Genomic DNA, 7212 nt, shown 5'->3' on the forward strand with positions numbered 1-7212 from the left:
CCTTTACAATTGTGACAGTCGCAATTAGTCATGATAACAATTACTCACTATTGAATCATAAGAATCTTATCCCCATCTCTTTTCACCAGTCCCATCTTGACAAGATGAAAACTATTCAGTGGTGACTCTTCCTCCACACATTAGTAAACTAAACTCCCCTTGAAACCTTGTAAGCCAGTCACTTTGTGCCTTATCAACCCCTCATTTTAGGTAGCCAATGTCTAAGTTGCTTAGGTTTTATCTCACTGAGCCTTGTTATTGTTGTCATCAGGGCGTTCCAACTCATAGTGACCCTATATAGTGTTTCCAAGTCTGTACATCTTTACGGGAGCAGAAAGCTTCATCTTTCTCCTGCAGAACAGCTGGTGGGCTTGAACTGCCAATCTTGTGTTTCACAGTCCAGTGTTTGTTACAGAAAGTCACCATACTCTCTTGCTGAGCCTACACTCTCAAAAACACACACAAACTCAAGATAAAATGACCTCTTTTTTATTTTCAATCTGTCTCCTAGTTTCTTCCTGCTGGCATATATACAAGGCTTTCTGAGCCTCAGCTTTTTCATCAATTAGAGAGAGAGAAGTCTCTCCCCTCCAAAACCCAGAAACCCCATTTAAATTTATCTCTAGCTACTGACCTAACAACAACAACAACAACTGACCTATGTCCCTCCTTCTTTATGTCAACAAGTTTCCTTAAAAAGATGTCTATACTAAGTCATTTCCACATCCTCACCTCTACCATTTACTCTTTAAACATGCTGTAATCTATCTTCCTTGGAAGAAAGATGATGATTTACAGTTTCAGCAACCCTATACAGGGTCTCTGTGAGTCGGAACCAACTGAACGGCACACAACAACAATCTATCTGGTTTTTTGGTGCCTCAAGTCAGTCCCAACATAGCAACCCTGTGTACAACAGAACAAACACTGCCTGGTCCTCTGCTGTCCTCATCTCCCTTGGTGATGGTACTGGTGGTTGTGTGCTGTGGAGTTTGGTTCTCACTCATAGAGACCCTGTATAGGGTTTCCAAGGCTTTACATCTTCGAGGGAGCAGAAAGCCTCATTATTCTCCCATGGAGCAGCGGGCGGTCTTGAACCACAGACCTTGTGGCTTGCAGTCCAGTGTGATTGTATGGAGCCACTGCGTTCCCTTCATCTCCCTTTGTTGTTGTTGTTAGGTGCCATCGATTCGGTACTGACTCATAGCAAACTTATGCACAGCAGAACGAAACACTGTTCAATCCTAGGCCAACCTCACTACTGTTGCCACGCTTCAGTTCATCGATGCTGCCACTTGGCCAATCCATCTAGTTGGGGGCGGGGGGTCTTCCTCTTTTTCTCTGACCCTCCACTTGACCAAACATGATATCCTTCTCCAGCGACTAGTCCCTCCTGACAATATGTCCGAAGTATAAGAGACGAAATTTGGCCATCATGGCCTCCAAGGAGCACTCTGGCTGCACTTCTTCCAAAACAGATCTATTGGTTCTTTTGGCAGCCCATGGCACTTTCACTTACCTCTCCCCAAATCTTTCTCCTATGCTCCTCCTACTGCCTTCTTCATTGCTAAATCAAGTCAACACTTTTTTGTCTTAGTATTTCCTGGCATCTCTGTCATTTGTCAGAGTTGTTATGTCTTCTTTGAAATTCTCGTTTTTATTGGCTTACACTCTCCATTTTCTTCTCTTCCCTCCTTGCTCTTCTTATTCTCCAGGATTTCTTCTTTGGCTCTCAGCTCTTCTCATTGTTGTTTCCATGGATGTAATAACCTGAATGCTGCTGCTGTTCAATTTGCTTTCTAAAGAAGTTCCAGCTCAGATTCTCCAGAGCTCTAGTTACAGTAACCTCATTCTTTGTTAAACATTTTCACCTAGGTGGTGCAGTGGTTAAGCGCTCAGCTGTTAACCCACCAGTCGATCTGCTCCCGATAAGATTGTTATTGCTGTTGTTGTTAAGTGCTGTCGAATCGGTCGCAACTCATAGTGACCCTGTGCTGGTGAACTAGAACCACCAACCTTGCGGTTCAGGAAACTCTATGAGGCAGTTCTACTGTTCTGTTCTATAGGTTTGTTATGAGTCAGAATCAACTCAATGGCACACAACAAAAACAACAGCCCTCAAACTCATTAGGACCCATATTCTTTTTAAAACTTCTTCCTTCACCTCCTCCAAGTGTCCCCACCTGGAGAAATGGCACTTCCATCTACTCAGTCACACAAGCCAGAAATCTGAGCGTCATCCTTGAGAACTCCGTGACAAGCTCAGAGCAATCACTAAATGCTGTAGCGTCTACCTTTCCAATATTTCTGAAATCTCTCCCTCTGTATTAGCTTCCGAGGACTGCTGTAACAAATTACCACTGACTGGATAGATTTCTCACCTCCCAGGACTGGAGGTCAGAGGCTGAAATCAAGGGCTGTGATCCCTTTGGAGGCTTTAGGAGAGAATCCTTCCTTGCCTCTTTCTGTTTCTGGTGCTGGTCAGCATTCCTTGGCTTCCTTAACTTGTGGCCCATCACTCCAATCTCTTTCTCTGTTTTCCCATCACCTTCTCCCCTGTGCCTCTGTGTCTCAAATATCCCTCTTCTTTTTTTCTTATAAAGACACCCATCATTGGGATTAGGGTATCATCTCAAACTTCTAACCTCAATTATATCTAGAAAGATACTTTTTTTCAAGTAAAATCCCATTCACAATTCAGAGTAGACATATTGTGGGGGAGAGGAGTTGCATAATTCAACCACTACACTCTCCTTCTCTAGCTTCCCTAATCTTATCTTCATTCAGCTTTGACTCCAGTATGGTTTCCCATCCTCCACACTATTGCCAATTTCACCTATCTAAAACACACATTTGTATGTATGAAATGTCCTTGCCTTAAACTCTTTAACAACTCCCCATTGTCTTCAGGAAAAAGTCCACATTCCTTAAATTGGCCTACAAGGGATTTTCTGCTCTATCTTAAACCAATGCCTCCAGCCTCTTGTCTCATCAATCACTCCCCTCACTTCCTTAAATGCACCCTAGTCTAGTGGGCACTGTAGGATAAGCACTGGACTGAAAGGTCAGTTTGAGCTGTAAGGCTGATGGTTCAAACTCACCAGATACACCTCAGAAATCCTGTACAGGGTTGCTATGAGTTGGAATCGACTAGACGACACTTAACAATAATCTATGCACAGTTCCCTGAATCCAGCAATTTCCCTTGTGTAATGTTCAGTGCCATAGCACACATTGTCCCTTGACCTCTTCCATCTGAGGTACCTGTACTCATCCATCAAGATTCTGTCCAGGTATTGTGTTTTATGTGAAGCCTTCTCAAACCTCTACCTCATCAACTTCCAGAGAGAATTGGGGGCTCTGATAATCCCCTATGTTGTTGTTGTTGTTAAGTGCCATCGAGTCAATTCCGACCCATAGTGACCCTGTTTAGGGTTTCCAGGGAGCAGCTGGTGAGCTTGAACTGCCGATCTTACAGTTCAAACGGCTTTGCAATCTGGCGCATTAACCCACAGCGCCACATCAAGACTCTGATAATTCCTTATACATACTTGTATATTTGTACTTGCAAATTTATATAGTGTTCTTTTTTCTGTTTCTTTCTCATGCATAAAATATGAATTTGAAATCACATATTACAATGTAATCCTTGCATTCTCTATACCGAACGCATAGTATGAAATAAATCCGTTTTTGCTAATTAATTTTTTAAATGGTGAGTACCTTTTTGGAAGATCTCTCTATATAGGATCCAACGGACACCAGAAACTTGAAAAGTCAGATAGGATGTTCAGGGGGTACCAAGTTTATGTGAATGTTTAATAAACAATTCAGAAAAAGAGTAAGAATAGTTGTAAAACTTGAAGAATGTAATCAATTGTACTGAATTGTACATGAAGAAAGTGTTGAATTAGTGTATGTTTTGCTGTGCATACTTTAAACAACACTTTTTTACAGTGCTGAGCACTATAGTTCTTCAACAACAACAACAAAAAAGACCAGTCTCTGGAGAGGGACATCATGCAAAGCAGATGGTCAACAAAGAGAAGGAGGACCCTCAAGGAGATGAATCGACACATAGTAGGTAGCTATGAGCCAGTACCAAAGGAGCTCTGGTAGCGTAGTGGTTACGAATTGGGCTGTGAGCCGCAAGGTCAGAAGTTTGAAACTACCAGCTGTTCCGTGGGAGAAAGATGAGGCTTTCTGCTCCCGTAAAAATTTATAGCCTCGGTAACTCTGTACAGGGTCGCTATGAGTTGGAACCGACTCCACGGCACATAGCAACAACAAACTTGAAGACAACTAACAAGGCAATATACTTATTTTGCAAGGGTTTCGCCATAGGGGACTATACGATCAACATAACAAACATATCTGTTTTGTATTTTGTTTTGTGCTTTTTCAAAGCACTTAGATGTCATTTTCATCCTCAAAGGAAACACTTGCAGTAAGATAGCCATGTATCCACCCAAGAGATGAGGACATGATTCTCAGTCAAAGAGGTTAAGTGACTTACACAAGTCTCACAATGAGTTAGTAACAGTGGTAAAATCAAAACCCAGGTTTCCCATTTCTTAATTCTACGCCTTATCTAAAGAGCTCTGGTAGCGTAGTGGTTATGAGATGGGCTGCTAACCTCAAAGTCAGCAGTTCGAAACTTCCAGCCATTCCGCAGGAGAAAGATGAGGCTTTCTGCTCCTGGAAAGATTTATAGCCCGGAAACCCTGTATGGGGTCGCTATGAGTCAGAAACGACTCCACAGCACATAACCACAACTACCACCATGCCTTCTCTACTTGGATAAAGGGTTTTCAGAATCAGCTTCAAGGAATCCTAGGGTTTAATAGGAAGGAAGAACTAGCAGCTACCCCTACCAAACACACACAGACACATATTTCAATGGGAGCAAACCTACTTTTAGCTTATATAGTTTCACCATAAGATTTTGTTTGGGACAAGGGGAGAGGGGATTAGAATATACTTTAAGCCATCTGAAAAACAAAAGTGCATCATTGACAACATTCAGAGGTAAATAATTTAATAGGCCAAAGGGTGTTATAACTGTGCTGTTTGGATTACATTATAGGAAGATCTTTTTTTGAGAATTAATAGGCCAAAATGAATGACAGCCATGGAAAAGAAATCTAACAGCTTTCTGACCAGAAGCCCCTCTTCAAGTTATCAGCCTACAGAAGTCCTCCCCTTACCCATACTATCAATGTCTTGCTGATTAATCTGTTTTATCAGTCCTCAATTTCATGTTAGTTCCTAACTACTTCTAGCAATGTAAACAAATCATTGTTACAAACACAACCCTGACCATCAGAAGGGCAAGATTGTTTTGGAAAATTGGTTACAGCAACACAGTTGTTATCTTGCTTTTACTTAACTCTCACCACCATTTCCATAGAGAGGGACAAAAAAAAATTGGCTCTTTTCGAAAACTAATCTCTCATGGGATTTCCAATAAAGCAACTGGGTTAAGCATCACAATATCTTCTCATTCTAGAACCCAGCACCACAGAACTGGAAGGGCCTTCCCAGTTCATTCAATCTGATCCAGTCATCAGACAGCATGGCGACACACAGGGCCTGAGCAGACAAAGCCCAGGCCCAAAGTGTAATCCCCTTTTCTTTCTCAATGTAGTTAGTGAAAGCTCTTAAAGGAAAGAATAGATGAGAAGACTGCAAGGTGAAGGATTAGAGTGTGCCATCATTAGCTTCAGAGGCTAACTTCGTGGACTGCCCTGACATGCAGACTCCATCAAACTCAAGGTCAAAGGTAATCTACTACTGAGGAAATTTGTTCCTCTGTGGGCCATTCAGTGCCCAGTCAATACCACATTCACCTGTTGGTGATACCCCTATTAGATGCCCACACCCTATAGGAAGGGGACAGCCCAAATCTTGGCAACAGTTAGAATCAAACCACAAGTGTGAAATAGTTATGCGAAGCTCCAAATTCTAGAAATTTGGGGTCTCATGCTCCAAGATGTTTTTATGAATTCATTTATGACTCTCTTAGATTTCTGTTTTCACTCTCCACTATAGAAATATAACGTGTCTTTACCATTTGATTGGCCCAAGATTCAGGTTGATTCTTTAATGTGTTTTCTCATTTATATAGTGTCAGCCTTTTATTAAACGTAGTCTACTAATTTTAGAGTTAACCCTTCCAGTTCCATCTCATAAGGAATTTCAAAACTAAGCTGTCTGTATAAACCTTCTGGAGCACAATTCTACTCTGACACACATGGTTCAGCATCAACTCCATGGCAACTGGCAAAACAAAGACTCTTTATCCAAGGTCACCTAACAAAGAGAACGATGAGTCAGGGAAAATTTCATTTGTGGCTATCTGCTACTTATTTAGTCTTTCTCTAAGATACTGATGGTGGACTCAAGTTCACAACAAAAAATTCAAAGGGAGAGAGAGAGAGAGAGAGTAAAAACAAAAAAAATTAAATGCCTTCCAAGCACTACAGGTGCCATCCATGTCTGATATCCTTCAACCATGAGATACTCAATTATGACAGTTGTTGTTAAGTGCCGTTGAGTCGGTTCTGACCCATAACGACCCTCTATAGGGTTTCCGAAAAGTAGCTGCAGTTCAAAGCCACTTAGCAGTTACAAGTACAAAAACAATCTTTCCTTCCTTTACCTTTCTTTGTGGGAGTGGGGCAATGTTCCTCTTTCTTTCTTTTTTTGAACATTGTCTTTTGATTTGAGTGAAAGTTTACAGAGCACATTAAGTTCCCATTCCGTAATTTATACATACTTTGTTTTGTGACATAGTTGCAATCTCCTCAATTTAACAGCACCCTTCCTACTCCTTCCCTGGGTTCCCTGTTTCCATTTGTCTTTCTTTCTTTCTGCTTCTTGCCTTCAAAGCTTTGTATTTAGGCAAATACTGCCCTTTTGGTCTCCCATGGCTGCTTGTTCTGAGGAGTATGTTCCCCCTGAGTGATACTGGTTACTGTACAGGTCTGTCTATTGTTTGGGGTCAGTTCCAGGTTTAAGGGTGTCTAAGGGCCTGGTGTAGCGTAGTGGTTACAAATTGGGCTGTGAGCTGCAAGGTCAGCAGTTTGAAACTACCAGCTGTTCCGCGGGAGAAAGATGAGGCTTTCTGCTCCCATAAAGATTTACAGCTTCAGAAACCCTGTACAGGGAGGGTCGCTATGAGTCGGAACCGACTCCACAGCACATAACAAC

Source organism: Chrysochloris asiatica, unplaced genomic scaffold (genome assembly GCF_000296735.1).
Source record: "Chrysochloris asiatica unplaced genomic scaffold, ChrAsi1.0 scaffold00389, whole genome shotgun sequence".
Taxonomy (NCBI): Eukaryota; Metazoa; Chordata; class Mammalia; order Afrosoricida; family Chrysochloridae; genus Chrysochloris; species Chrysochloris asiatica.